The sequence below is a fragment of the Micropterus dolomieu genome, linkage group LG06, assembly GCF_021292245.1.
Source record: "Micropterus dolomieu isolate WLL.071019.BEF.003 ecotype Adirondacks linkage group LG06, ASM2129224v1, whole genome shotgun sequence".
NCBI classification, from domain to species: domain Eukaryota; kingdom Metazoa; phylum Chordata; class Actinopteri; order Centrarchiformes; family Centrarchidae; genus Micropterus; species Micropterus dolomieu.
In genome coordinates, this window is record NC_060155.1 from 23,805,338 (window position 1) to 23,821,396 (window position 16,059).

The 16,059-nt window shown below is 40.6% G+C and overlaps 1 protein-coding gene across 6 annotated transcripts in view; it reads left to right on the forward strand.

The window, feature by feature from the left end:
* Positions 1-16,059, forward strand: part of LOC123972745 (cadherin-2) — a 150,874-nt gene that overhangs the window by 82,921 nt on the left and 51,894 nt on the right. The gene's annotated exons all lie outside the window — the stretch shown is intronic.

Consider the following 16,059-nt stretch of genomic DNA (forward strand, 5'->3'; position numbering starts at 1 on the left):
TCCCTATACAGCACTGCTCTGGCTTCTTTGTGTTTGTAAGTCTCTGTTGGATGAAGTGCACGGATGTCTCAGAGGCCTACATTAATCAATTCCCGAATCTGCTATATCTCCAAAATTGGTAGGTGTGTTCTTTCTGATCTTCAAAAGGACAAGCCAGGTTGACTTCCAGTGAATTGTTAGGAACCAAACGGCCTTGATGGCCAGTGTTCTTGTCATCTTTTACTTCACGTTGTCCTTTCTGCCATTTCTCATCTAAGCAAACTCTCTCCCTTACAAGATAATTGCTGACCTTATTCCAATTAAAGTGAAGGGAGTTGAAGCTGGAAAATATAGCATTGTGTATCATTGCACTTCATTTGGATTTGTAAAAGGGCTGATGGGAAAGATAACTTAATATTGCATGAAAGTACTACTGAAATTGAAATAACGAGATATATCACGTCTTTCAGGGAAAGTAATAATTGTTGGAAGGGCTGAGCATGTATCTAATTGTGATTTTTCTGATCGCAACAATATGATTGGAATTAATTATTTTCTATAATTAAATGCAAGGCTTGTAGTTGTGGTCTACACAGTTTTAAACAAGATAAGTTTTTAACATAATCAAAAATTAATTTTGTTCCACATGAATAGGGTCAGATAAGAGCAGCTGCTTGTTGTTGACATCCTCCTGGGATTCAAACCAAAAAAGTTAACATCTAAGTAGACTTGACTAGTTTTCTAAGAAAAAACTTCAAATTTAGCCCACATATTATTATATATAATATTCATTTTTAATTATGATATTTAAGATTGGCATTTTATTTATTGAATAACAGCTACATATTTGGTCAGTTGTGTGTAGAGTACATCGTTTTATGATAGAATAGAATTAACTAAACTAAACATCTTACTGATGACCCCTAATAATACTGTTGACAGCTCTGCACTTTAGCGGCTTAAGCTAACATTTCCTTTTGAAACATAACATGAGTTTCGCACAACTCTGTCCGCCAGTTGTCTTTTGCATTACATGTCACCTAAATTAGTTTGACTGTGTGGTCCCCCTTCAAAGGGTTTTAAAGTACCATGGTCTCCATGAGTTGTGTGTCATGGTTGCTGATGCACCTCCAACTGCTGACTGTGTTGATAGGCGAGCCAAATCAGCAGCAATAATCTTTATCTACAATAATTAACAGTTGATTTTAGAACACCAGCATGCACCTGTCCCTTTCACCTCACATATCTTTGCCTCACATCTCTCCCTCTGGGCCCTGTTGCAGTTCTCCCCTTGGGGAGGTACACCTCACTGTTATCATAGTTAGTGAAAACTTTTGACTTTAATTTTTCTAAAGCAAGAACCTCCACTCTATAGGCAGCCCTTTGTCTTTGTCTTTCTTTCTTTTTTATTTAACCCATCTTTAACCAGGTGAGACCCTTTGAGATCTGTGCATAAAAAGGTTACAAATGAGAAAAATACCACAAGAAACATATAAGATATACCTATACTCATCAAACAAGTAAGCTAACTTTTAAATAAGTACTCACCTTGGCAAGTACCAGTCATAGCGTTCATCATTGTACTTATAATTGCTTTAAAGTCCAACATATAGACCTATTCTCTTAGTTTCAAGTCTCTTTGAAGGGTGTTTCAAGTGAGCGGAGCAGAGCACATAAAAGCTTTTTTTCCCAGTTCCGTCTGTACACCAGGAACTGACAAGAAGAACAGATCTTGTAATCTCAAACAATAGTTACAGTCAGATTTCTGCTCAGTTAGGGTGGAAATATAAGATGGTGGTTTACCCCGAATGGCTTTATAAATGAACTAGAACCAATGTTTATGTTAAACATCAGATGAGTGGCATTTCTTATACAATAAAACCAGCTTGTACCTGTAGTACCAACAAACAAATTATCTAACACACCGTATGAACTAGCCAACTAAGAGTTTCTTCTAGTTGTTTGGCCAATTCAGAATTAATGGTGACCAGCTGGATACATTTGTCTGCAACAGTTCTCTTTCTAGCTGTCCAAATCAACTGTAGGCGACTAAAACTTTCACCTCCTACAGCTCGTTAAGACACTTTTAATTATGCAAGTTATAGTTCAAATCTTGCAATGTGAAAAACACAACTGTGACTTGTCTAGTACTAACTGTAGTATAGAATTATTTTATTCACATCTACATATAATTCTAATACCAGTCCCTCATCATCTGACAGTTGCAGGAGCCGGTAAACCTAGCATAGCAGAGTGCAGGTGGATGCAAGAAAAGAGCTTTCAGGAGCTGGATTGGTATGCGATGAGGGTTTGTAGTCCAATAGAGCATTGGCTTTAATGCCAAAATTGAACTAATGATGTTCTGGGCTTTGGGGTTTGCTGGTCAAGTTGAACCCCATCAAAACTGATGTTTTGGAGCAGGCTGCTCTGAGGGTTGGAGGGCTTCTTGGAGAAAAACTTGGCTGATTCTGATCTGTCTGGGTGATGACGAGCTTGGTGGTGCCAACAGCTGTTCTGAAACCTTGCGATCTACCAAACCTCGTGGCTTTTGCCCATTGGCATCATCAACCATCCGGGCGTTACAAGACCCAAATCTTTCAGATAATCATCACAAATGTAAACAGTTTAACTCCTGACAAAACCCTAACCTTTTCTGCAGCCTGTGGGTGAATGTAGTGATACTGAGTAAAGGGTGGGGCTGGGTAAAGTCTGCATGTATATAATCTCGGTCAGTCCATGGTAAAGTATAAACAAAAGTCCCGCTAGCTACCATATTGCCAATAGATTTGGGAACCACTAATGTAGCTAAGCAAACCTAACTACATGGTTTCTTTGATATCTGCTGAGGGTACATTCTGACATTTTTACTTGAGAATATGGCTAAGCTAATGTTAGTGGTACATGTCAACAAGCTAATTATCATAGGGTAAGTTGCCTGGATATATCTGATTGGGGACAATGTTTAAGGTAATGCATGATTTTGTCATGTAGGCATAGATGACATGAATTAAAGTATTCAGGATACTTGGGGAGTTGGCTGCACAATTTTGAGAAAAGCGAGATGCTCAAAACACCTGATATTCCCTAAATGGTTGTACAAGTAAACAACTGTTTCAATTAAATCTACTCATCATGCTGTTGATTTATTTTATTTGTAAAACACAAACAGTTTTAAGTAGTTCTGAAAATTACTATTAGAAATTACATATCAAATTAAATGTAATGTTTGGAGTAGTCATACAATGCAGTAAATTAAATTAAATTTACACTTTAGTGGTCCAGACAGAACAGCAGGGACCACACAAAAAAAATGTGGCACTTGCTCTGTACTACACACTCTGACCTTAGCCCCAGATCTTGTCAACTCCTAGGAACGCCCTTGCTATTGCCTCTACTGGTCGTGCTGGTGACTCTGTACATACATGTACTTTATTGAATGTATTGATGCTAGCCTACACCCGGAGTTCCTGTATATCCGTGTGTGTCTGTGTGTGTGTGTGTGTGTGTGTGTTTCCCTGATCCTCTGCTTGCCTTTTTTTCTCTGTGTACCCTCACACACTCACGCTCCCTTGTGCCTGTGTGAACACAATCAAAGACAGCCACCCCGCCGCTCTACTCAATTACACACCCAGGCTTTTAAAAAGACACCCTCAAATCCGGCCCCCGCTTCTCCCAAGGTCAACACTGCTTATTCCTTCTGGCATTTACCACAGGGAGAGGATTACATTGGCGCGTAAGAACCAGGTATCGCCTGTACATTATAGCCTTAACAAGAAGAAAAAACAGGTCCTTCCTTGTGGGCTTGTCTTTTCACAGTGTCCTAGAATTTCTCCCTATTCAAAACATGATTCCAGGAACTAAGTGGGTTTGTTGTGTGTACCGTTTTGAACGCTGTCAGGGGATTTCTTATGCCCGGAGGAGGCAGTATAGCAGAGGGAAAGTAGGCTACCGTACAGATTGTAGTTGTTTTTTGGTTAAGTGATAAGTGGAAAATGTGGGATATTTTCAGACACTTCATTGGCAAACATAATGCTCTAACCACACTTTCCTTTGAGTCTCATTATCAAATGGCATACACCATGCTCCAAATGTATTTGGACAGCAACATGCTTTTTGATGTTTTTACTCTGCTTCCTTGGTGCAAGAAAAGCGTTAATTTTATTTTCATCCATATCAAATGAAATTTTTAAAGGTAGCTGTGCTTTTTGAACATTTTAAGGTGACAAATATTTAGACACACAAAGTAATCATTTTCAGTGTCTTGCTGAAAATTATTCGGAAATTATTTGAAGTCTTTATTCCAGAAATACCAGTGGACTCTGCATTCACATTAATACTCACTGGATTACATGTTTCTTGGGGGGCTTGTTTTTTCATGAGAATATGTCGATGGTGAACAGATACATTTTTTGTTTCCCAAAGCTTACCTAAAACTGGTGGTTAACAAGGCAGACGGATGTAAAAATTGTGCTACAGGGGAGTTTGTATTACAGTCTCATTCCACATCAAGCCCTTGCGTTATTAAGCTCTTAATTATGGTTGTGCAGTGTGGAATACATGGTTGGCTAATTGTCTGAGAGTAAACAAGGGTGTTGGGTATCAAATCACATCTTAAATTATCAACTTCCTGTTACAAAGCTTCAGGATAAGCATATTAGATGACTTTCTGCTTCTTTGGTTGTCCATAGGGAAATTAAGATGCTGGGACTTACACGGCATCATATAGCTTTGTAGTAGGCCTGTAGTGTCGCTGGGCTGATGTGAAATTTCAGGCCCTTGTTTCTATGTAGTCATTTATTTAGACATGTTTTTCCATGTTTACTGTAGCTGAATAATTTATGGCTGTGTGTACTCTACAGCTGAATTCTCCTTGGGATAAATTGAAATAGAGGCTGGAGCATCGGCTGGAAGTGTACCTAAAAATAAGATGACCACATAATTTAACACAAAGAACAAATTTTTTATTCTAACCACTCTGGGTAAGTAGGTTATTTAGGAGGGTAACGTGTCTGTTGAGTAGGCAAACTAAGATGCATGGAGCATATTGACATTATTTAAACAAAAAAATCCCCATTGTACCACAGATTATATCTTCCATTAAATATCATATCAACAAAAGCAGCAAACACATTACCAAATATTATTTTCTACCTTACCTTTTCTCACCTCTTATATAGAGTACCAAAATTAAAAACAAATATTGCCTTATAGTTTCAGCAATTTCTACATTGACACCTCAGGAAACGCTATGCAAGACAGCTCAAACAAAGACGAAACAACACAAAAATAAACATGACCCAGTTCTTCCTGTTGCATGAGAAGATTCCCAATATTGTAATATATCAAAAAACAATAGGCCATATTATAAACACAAGCACCAGATTAGGACAATCGGTTGATTTGTCTATAATAAACACATATTGATGAACTACAAAATATAAATAACAGAGTTAAGATCAGGTTAGTATTGTTAGTTTTTATCCAGTGTCATGCCCCCCCCCAAAAACCCCCCCAACATTAAGTATTCTTATATAGAGCTTTGCGACAGGGGTGTATATGAACTTTTTGGCTCACCTGCCAAGGTGGCTGGTAGATGAAAAAATCCATCAACCAAACATATATTATTTACTGGTCAAAATAATAAATTGCCTTTTGTGTCACCTATACATTTATTTCTGTACTTTTAATTGATATAATAGGGTATTATGTCAAATACAAACTTAAAGAAGACGCCAGAGTGAAATTTGAAGCAAAATTATATTATTGCTATTAAATGTAATTAAAACAGAACAGTAAAGTGTTTTATGAACTTACAAGATGCTTGTTAATCATTCAACTTAAATTTTATCACTGCCCACTCTCACTCATGCTTTATCATTCAACTTAAACCTCTTCATCAGACTGCTCACTTTCTACAATCACCCTCTTCTTGCCTCCTGGTTCTGATAGAGTCCGGGTCCACAGCGTCAAGGCTTTTGTGGGATCAAAATTTTTTATACAGTCTATGGTTCATTCTCCTTGATCTCTGGGGAGGACAGAAGGACCATTAGAAGATCTGAGAGTGTGTCAGACACTGACTGGACCGGGGATTAAGGACACTGCCTTAAGTGCAATTTATACTTCTGCGTCAAATCGACGGCGTAGGCTATGGGGCTACGCAGAGGCTACGCCGTCGCCTGACGTGCACCTCCTCAAAAATGTAACTACACGTCGAGTTGACGCGGAACGTAAGCTTTGTGATTTGTTGGGTAGCCTCGCAATGCCTTCGAGCCGACCGTAAGTACCCCGCGCTTTGAAGTAACATTTACTAGCGGCCAGAATGGCGGCTGTAACACAGTGAATCAATATATTTGACCGTTGCAACCTGAGCGAAATGACTCAGAATGTGATCGATTCGGTCGGTAACATTTGAAAAGGCTACACCAGCCACATGTTTACAATTTTACCCCCATTTACATTAGTGGAGGGCTAAACCAGAAGTTAGCCTGCTCGGCCGGCAAAAGTCAACACAATGGATGGTGTGGCGCTACTGCCGACTAGCGTTTGGGGGTGTAATTGTAGAATGACGGACACACCTACGCACAAGTATAAATGCACGGCTACGTGCGTAGCCTACGGCGTAGGTACGCATGTAGACCCTACGCAGGAGTATAAATGGGCCTTTAGAATGGTTTAGGTCATTCTTGTCAGACAGAGATTTTAGAGTCAGTTTTGTTGGCGCTATTTCACCTGTGTCCCTCACGTGGAGTTCCCCAGGGTTCGATTCTCAGGCCAATTCTTTTTTTACTCCACTTGGATCTATCTTAAAAAGACATAACATCAGCTTCCATCTCTATGCAGATGATTCGCATATCTACCTGCCCATCAAAAGAAATGATGGCAGTTCTTGATTGTTTTAATGATATTAAAGCCTGGATGGCCTTAAATTTTTTAAACTTTAACGAGAGTAAAACTGAGGTCATAGTTTTTATACTCAGTGGCATCTCTGATGTCTCACAAATAGTCCTGGGCACTTTGCAACCTTATGTTAAGTCTGTTGTAACAAACCTGGGAGTAAAAATGGATTGTGATTTTAAAATGGAGAAGCAGATCAATTCTGTTGTGAAAGCAAGTTTCTTTCAACTTAGGCTTCTTACTAAGCTTAAGCCCTTTTTATCCCTCACAGACTAGGAGAGGGTTATACATGCATTTATCACAACACGCCTTGACTATTGTAATGCTCTGTATGTAGGTGTTAGCCAGGCCCCTCTCTCTTGACTACAACTGGTTCAAAATGCTGCCACTCGTCTCCTTACTGGAACTCGTAAGCGAGATCACATCACCCCTGTTCTTGCCTCTCTTCACTGGCTCCCAGTTAATTTTAAGATTCTATTGTTTGTTTTTAAAGCCCTTCATGGACTAGCTCCAGTCTATATCACTGATCTGTTGAAGCCACATGCTCCTTCAAGATCATTAAGGTCTGCGAACCAGTCTCTTCTCGTTGTCCCTAAAATACGGCTCAAGAGCAGGGGGAATCGAGCTTTCTCAGTCGTAGCCCCGAGACTGTGGAATGAATTGCCTCTTCATGTCAGACTGGCACCAAGCCTTCCGGTTTTTAAATCACGACTTAAAACACATTTTCCTTGGCTTTTAATCTGGCATGAGAACTGTATGTTGTATTTGTCTGGTGTTGTATTTTGTCTATTTATTGTTTCATGTCAATGTACAGCACTTTGGTCAACCTGGTTGTTTTAAATGTGCTTTAGAAATAAAATTTGATTGATTGAAATAAAGTTTGATTGATTGAATGCGGAAATTCTTTCCGCGCTGAACTCTGTATGAAAGCGGCAACAATCTCACTCTCCCCTCCTGACACCTGTCACCTGTCCCCTAACGCCCACCCCTTACAAATCTACGCTAATCAAACACAAGTAACATGAAAGAACATAAACAACAACCAATGAACGCCCCTAAACCCTGTGTTACACAATATTAAATACCTTGGTATATCGGGGACCAATTTAAGTGCGACACACATTCAGCAAGAACGTCAAATAGAAATTATATGCTGAATATATTTCCCCGCCAATGTGGCTGGTAGCCGCCAAACGGAAAATCCACCTGCATTTGGCAGGTGGCGGGTGTTAATTTCCATCACTGCTGTGCGATATGACTAAAATCTCATCTCCCGATACAGGTCATTTAATATCCCAGTAACAATACATATCCCGATATATAGAAATTTTTTTTGTAAATTCAATGAAATATCATACTGTTGGAATTTCCAACAGTATGCATATTTCTCTGCGTCATAAAGGTGGGGTATGCAATTCTGGAGAAATCCAATGCTATGACAAATACCATGAGTAAACTTTACTATCCTCCATGTTTGTTTATTCTGAAAGCAAATTTCTTCCCTGCAACAACAGCAGTGAAGTTAGTTAAGTTGGATTAGTTTTAAGTTGGATGTTTTACAGACTGTTGTATCTCCAACTTCAAACTAACCTCACCGCAATGCAAAGCACCGTCCCTTGTTCTTGTATCATATCAATAATTGTAGACTAAGTAGCAGGAGAAAAATAACAATTGCAGCAAGCCTAATACTGTGTTCACATACAACGTGAATTTAATCCTCGAAACGCTTTCCTCACACGGGTTTTATCGCTGGACAACTGCTGAGTGTTCACACACAACTCGAAAATAACTACAATATGATGCCGATTTGTTAGACAAATGAATTCATGCTTTATCAGGTCTGTCAGCAAGTCAGCAGGAAAACAACTTTTTAAATGTTTGTTTTCTGAATGGAGTTCGAATTGATCAGGGCTATGCTAACTTGTTCACAGTAAATTACAACAATAGCTGGAATAAAGTTACAGAAACATATTTTCTGAACTCACCAGGTAGTTCAACTCGCGAATGCTTCTTGGCATTGACTTTGTATGTAATCAAGTTGCCCAAAACGCTGGATTCACTTTCAGTGTTAATATAGCTAAAAGTTTATCACTTGCTTATTAACTAATTGGCTTTTTTGAATGGCCGCCAACGCTGGCTTTGGAGGAGCATTTCAGATAGAATCCTAAATTTCATTGGAAGCCAATGTAGTGACAATTTGAAACAGGGATAATATGAGAGCGATATGAGGTCTCGGTGAGTAATCTTGCTGCAGAGTTTTGGACTTACTAAATTAAGAATAAAAGTTCATTCCTGACCTTCGTAAAACTTGTTTAAGAAAACAAGCCCAATCCAAGATCCAATTACTTTCCATGACGTCAGTCTAATTAATGGATTTAGCTTTCTCAATTGTCTTGAAGTGTTGTTGGTTAATTAATAACAGTTACTAAGCTCACAACATGGCAACAGAAAAAATCCATTTGCTAATGCGGATGCTAACGAAAACTGTGATACCGTTGAAAACTTCAGAAAGAGCACCTACCGTTAAACTTCAATTAAAAGCCGAGTCCCAAATAGCCACCTATCCTGTTTACTGGCCTGGTGTGGGTACACATTTTGACAAATAAATGCAGGTCTCCATTAGACGCCTGGTGTGGTTCTTTGCATGTAAAATACCTCTTAAAGCCCGCCGTGTCGCCTGCTTTAGCTAGTTCTGAGCTGCTTAGATTGTACATACAAGTATGTTTCAAATTTTGTCAGTATGGACATGCTGCACATTGTTAGATCAGTTTAGTTCATTTTACGGAAACAACTAGCCCCAAAGTCTGTCACAAATATAGGCAGAGTGAGTTCAATGATTTAAGCAAATAAAAGCCTGTGGTACTGATGGAAGCTTTACGGTAAATGAACTATATGCTGGGATTGTTTTCTCAAACTACTACTTTTGTACAATAAAATTTCCAAGGCCAAGAATGAAGTTTAATGCATAAAAACAAAGGTGTCATTGTTTACCTCTTCACGAAATATTTGAATGTTACCACATGCTTAACTATAATATAGAAATGGTACTAGAAGCCCATTACATTTTTGCTGTTGAAATACATTCAGCAAAGCCCTTGGGTTGTTAACAAGCCTGAAGTACTTTTTCCACATTGCTGCAGTTTATTTTCATCACACCCATTCAGTAGATCAAGCAGTTTAGAAGTGTAAGATTCTGTTCTTCTCCATAATATTAACTATTGAATTGGCAAATACCTAAAAATAGGATTAGATTAGAGGAGGAATCCTGCTACTTTCGCATTCAGTGTTCTAAAAGCATAAAGAGAATAATTAAAAACACACTGCCTTCCAAATATTTCACTTTATGTACAAGATGATCTTGGCTTTTGTCTAAATCCTTTAAATTAAAAACTTTTCAGAGGTGATTCACAACCACATTTGAAATACCAGAAAGTGAAATGTCAGTCCTCGTATGCTCCTTCTCGGTGAAATGTCAACATTTGATGTGTGTTCCGGCCCAATCCCTTATATCTGTACCCCAATTGTACATCCTTTATGGGGCTCAGATTAGTCTCTAGGCTGTCAAAGGGCAAAACCTTAATTCATTGCCTTGTGACAGTTGGAGCAGCACTTTGTTATAGTTTAACTGCACACACAGAAACTCCCAGACGCATCCCAAACTCATAACTTGTGTTCCTGGAAAACTTTGGTTCGTCTGCTCTGCCTTCAAGGACCGTTTGAACAACTACAACTCTGCTTGGTGACAAGTCTGCAGACGGAGACGCAGGTGCTGGTTCCCATTTTTATGTGGTTTCCAAACAACCTTGGCTTGCCAACGGTGCCACATAAAAACGTTGAGGGAGCCATCACTCTCCCAGCGGTTTGATGGATGGAAAGATAGATGGGCTGACAGATGACTACATAGGTAGCGGCGATAAGATCAGTGTCATTTTATACGCCAGGGAGATGAAACAGAGAGAGGGGGCAAGAGAGAGAGGGAGTAGCGCAGAAAGGGCTTCATCATAAATATTACTAATTCATTTCTCCGGAGAGCGAGGCTGTAACAGAGAGAGTGTGAATGGGAGGATACGGAAAGAGAGAAAGAAGAGTTGTGTGCATGTTCCTGAGTGTGTATGTGTGTGCCTGTTTTGTGCTAGAGTGTACTTTTTCCCTGAAAGAGAAAAATTGAAAGATGGTGTCGCTGAGAAAGGTGCGATAAAGTTGTCAGAAGAGTGAGACAAAGGGGATGAAGCAAAGAAGGAGTGGGTGAGAAGAGACTCCGAGAGCATAGAGGAAACCACAGAGAGGCGCGGGAGACAAACGTACAAGAAAGGGAGCGGGGGAGTGTATGAAATGGAGGAAGTCAGGAGGGATAATCAGGGTATTATGTCCTTTAGTAAGAATGAGTTGAAAAAAAGGTGAAGAGGAGTACAGGCAACAAAGAGAGATGAGTGGTTAAGCTAAAATAGTACTCAACGATTGGCATAATGACTTAACCTTGTGTGTTTTCTTGATCCGTGGCACGGGCTTCTTCTGCATCCGTTGGAATCTACCTTTTTGCTGTCTGTCTCTGATACACACACACTTGGCTCACACGCATACACGCACACACACATTCATGCACACTTGCATGATCAGTCAGAGATGAGGAGACAGGGATGACAGAGAGGTAACAGACTTTGTCATCTCCTGTCAGGCCCAGAGACACACATACATTCTCACCTCCAACACACACACACACACACACACACATTCCTGACTCCCACTCTCTCAGTGTGTGCTCTTCACACACCCGGTACCCTCGTGTCCCTTATCACACTCTCTCCCATCTGTTCCTATTCCAACACCCTCAGCACACAATCATTTTTAGTCAGCGTGGCAGACAGTGTCTGCGCTGAGAAATCCCACTTGTCAAACATCCACTTTCACAAATCTCACCACAAACTACTGTAGCCATTGTTAATGAACATTTGTGTTCACTGCCAAGAAATCATTTTCATTCCTGAGGTCAATATTGGCCATCGAAGTTTCTTCAAATACTGTTCTTACTGTTCTTAAATTATGAATAGTGGGTTATACAATATTCATGTTTAAATAATGTTAATAGAACATGAGGGAAGTACTGTAAGTTGGCTTTTTTGTGTTTTCTACATTTTTTCCATATAACAATGGCACAACACAGAAAATCTTCGAGTGGAATACAATTGACTACATCGACTGAGCAACCACCGGTGCTGGCATCAGCCTACATCACTTGCTGTTATATCCTATTTAGCAGTCGCATCACATTCAGTAAAATCTAATGCATATCGAAAATAGCTTGTGTCCTCTTCAATAGGGCATCGATAATGAATTTAGTTAAATGCCATGACTAATGTGCATTTTCGGACTAGTAATGGGCTCATCAGAGTTAAGGGACGCCAATCCGGTCCAAAGCGGTCGCCCACGTCGTGTCGCCCTGGCCAATGATCGCCACCCACTCGCTGACGTCTCCCATTGTTTGGACAGGCACGATAAAGACGTGAAGCCGGCACTCTTTAGAATGCATGAAAGCGAGTCCTGGGGGCAAGTTCACCAAAGCGTGAAGGAGGGAGGAGGGAGACGACAGGATGAAGGGATAGAGATGGGGGAGAAATGGAAAGAAAGGAGGGGAGTAAAGCTAATGGCTTTATGGTGACAGTGATAATCAGGCTAGCTGAAAATCACATCATCTCACACAGAGCTGAAGGGATGCTGGGAAATGGAATGAAGCAGGTTTTTGGTGTTGTGTTTAGAGGCCGTGATGCAGACAGATGTGTCGCTTTCTGTTTATTTATGCAGGCATATTTTTGTACATGTATATGCATGAAAGGAACAAGTTATGTGCTAGGTGGATTTATTATTGACAACTGTGGCTGTTTCTGTACACTTTAAGACATCCACAATTCACATGCACACACTTACATGTACAGTCTCACATACAGTACATATGCAAAATGTGTATATGCAGCTAGCTCGGGTGGGAGATTGCGCTGAGGCATGAAAAGCCTTTCCTGAAATGACTCCCTCATATCACACTGCACAATTAGGCCTGCCATTGCAGTGCCTTTACCCTGGAGTCAATGGTGTCACAGTACAGAGCTCTGCTTGGATAGATTCCTCCAGGCTTTTATCCTGCGTGGGTATGAATGCTGCTGCAGCCCACTAACTGTATTGTGTGTGTGTGTGTGTGTGTGTGTGTGTGTGTGTGCACGAGTATTGAAGTAGCAGGGTCAGGCAGCCTCGTGGGTAGTGGCTTTTTGTTCTCTTCCCTCTCTCGCTCAGTTGTTCTTCTGCACATATACATGAACAAACAAATGAGGCTTTACACTGACATTAGAGCCACATCAAATTGCCGGCTCCTGTGAGGAATCCGCGGGCAGCACTTCCCCTGATGAGCTTTTCATCCACAATCCCGTGTAGCCAAAAGGGCCTGTGAGGAGCGATTCATCGTGCAGTAATCGCCCCATACAACACAAGGTTTCCAATAGACCTACATGCAGGCAATCCGGCCTTATGGAAACCCAAGAGGGTCTTAAATTCTCCTCACCCAGAGAATTTCCGTTCTCACAACTTTCCCTGCCATCACAGAGGAAAAACGGAAATTTAAAACTTCATTAAACCCCTCAAACGGGGCCATTTGTGTCCCTGTTTTTTTTTTTTTTCTTTTCCTGGTGTATAAGCTTGGGCTTCTTTGAAAATTAGGTGAATCCATCACACTTTTTCCGGCAATGCCCGGGTCCTTTTCCTCGTACCGAACACAGGAAAGGCAGAGCGCAAAGAGACTGCCATGACAATTTTTTATTTTTTGCATTACTTTTTCATCTGACCTGGCAGTGTGCCCCCTCACGCAGAATAATAGGAGCTAAAGCCATTCTCTTTTTGCCGAGCCATCAGTGAGCCATGGAGAGCCGGAGAAGAGGAAGTGATTTCCATGTTAATGGGAACCTTCCCGGCAGCGTCTAAACCTTTCTCTCCTTCCTTCCATCACTCCTTCCTCACTTTCTGTCTGTTTTGTGCTTAGCTACCTTTACCTGCTGTCGTCCTCGAGCACTCAATCCTGCTGTTGTCTTGCAACGCTACTTTCAACACTCAACCTCTGTTTACTTCTCCTTTCTTCCTTTCCTCTCCTGCGCTCTCTTTCTCTCTGTCTAGCTTGATGAATGGAGTTGCTGGACTGTGAGCGGCACATCCTCAACGGGGTGTGGCGGGCCATTGCTAGCTGTCTCAAATCAGTGTGTGTGTGTGTGTGTTTTCTCCTTTCAGTTAGCCTGCCTCTCTTGTTGGTATACACGAGTCCTGTTTTAAACTTGAGCCCATCAAAATGGATTCTTGGAAGGAAGTTGGACAGGGAAGAACACTCTTTGAAAGTCTCTTAAAATCCCTTATCCCCTGCCATTGAGGAACTACACTGATGTCCACTCGGCTGAACATGTACAATCCCCACCTAACCCTCTGAAGATCCCTGAGCAGCCAACTGAACACGCTCCCTGAGGTCTTTGCCATCCTCTCCTGCCCTCTCCGCACTTTTGACTCTGTTGTCACTGGGCTCCTCAAAACACAGCTGGAAATGGGCCAGCACGTCATCTTCCCCAAGATATGCTTAGTAGCTCCATCTACTATACGGTCTCTGTCAGAAAAACGGCGGTGGGTAAACTACTCTCCCTCAGGGGTGCAAAATGAATCGCTTCAGCCCTGCACTCTCATCCATTAAACATAAAGGCTGGCAAGGCCAAACTGAGTGCTGCTCCGAAATTTTACGGCATTCTTATAAATCATAAATATACCTCCAAATATTGGGTAAACAGATGATCATTCTGTTAGCCAAACGGGTATAAAGTCAAAGTTTGAGGGATGCAGCGAGACAGACATGATGCCAAGATGGACCCACCAAGGCTTCCAGTTGTTTTAAATAGGTTAGAAATAAGTAGGAGTGGTTTGTTGTTTGATGTAAACGAAAACCCTTTATGTTTTGGAATGAGAACAGCAAGAGGAAGGAAGGGTGACAAAACAAGTGTAGAGATTAAAGGTCCGTCCGGAACATAACCTCATATAGTTGCTCGGAGAAGTAAACAAACTGTTATCACAGCTCCAAACTATTCATTGTTGTACCGAATTGAAGGGGGAGAGGAAACATTCGCACTGTGGCATCAAATAAAAATGTCTGTCTATATTTTTTCTGTAAGTAGTGTTTTTCTCTCCACTAACATTGTCAAAGCTGTGCACCTGCACTGTCATTGTTTTTCCAGAACTGCACCCGTGGTGCTCCCGTGTGGTTTAGCACATTGTAACCGCTGCACTTGCAATTATGGGTTCAATTCTCACCAGGCTCAATTTGCTACAGCGCATGAATGCAGAATACACTGCTTTGCATAAAATACGCTAAATGGCATAGATGGGAAGGCTAGCTTCAAACTTCAAACATAAGATTAAAAAATATTTATCTATATTAATGCAAATGACATATTTATTCAACTCACAATCTGTAAATCTATACTCATGGTGTCATCAACATCTGCCACCATTATCAGCAGTTATTTGAAGATGTATAAAATGATAATAATTGCAATAAAAACACCAGTTTGACTTAACTCTCCTGGGTGGTGCAACAACCAATTATCTTCCACTTCTATTTAAATTAGCTGAAGACCTATCACTGTAACTCTAATGCATTGCAGTTACTATTTCATTAAGATCAGATTGATGTCGTCTCAATCATGCTTCTACAGTCATAAATTTTTACTGTACTTTCTGATCTTCTCTACTCTTCTCTTCTCTCTGTCTTCTCTGATACATCATGGATATGGGACCATATTTATCAAGTGTCTCAGAGTAGGAAATAATTGGCCAAAACTTCTCAGAGTGGCGCTTTTTTCGTACTTTGAGTGGAAGCATTTCATCAACTTTCTCAGTTTAGGAAATGACTTCTATCTCTGCTGATCTTAAGGAGAGCTGCATAAGTGTCCTTGAACCGCTGCCAGGAGACATTCAGGCACATTCGGTGGGAGGAGGAATATTAAAGAAATAGTAAGTGATTCTCCAGAAAGATTGTTGATGTTTGAACTCAACTGCCAAACAAATATATCCCTCCCTTCAGTGCTTCCCCAGAAGCTCCGCCCCCCAAATTCTTTGATACACATTGCCAAAGCAAACAATACTACTTGTACCTCTGCTGAAATATGGCAGAAT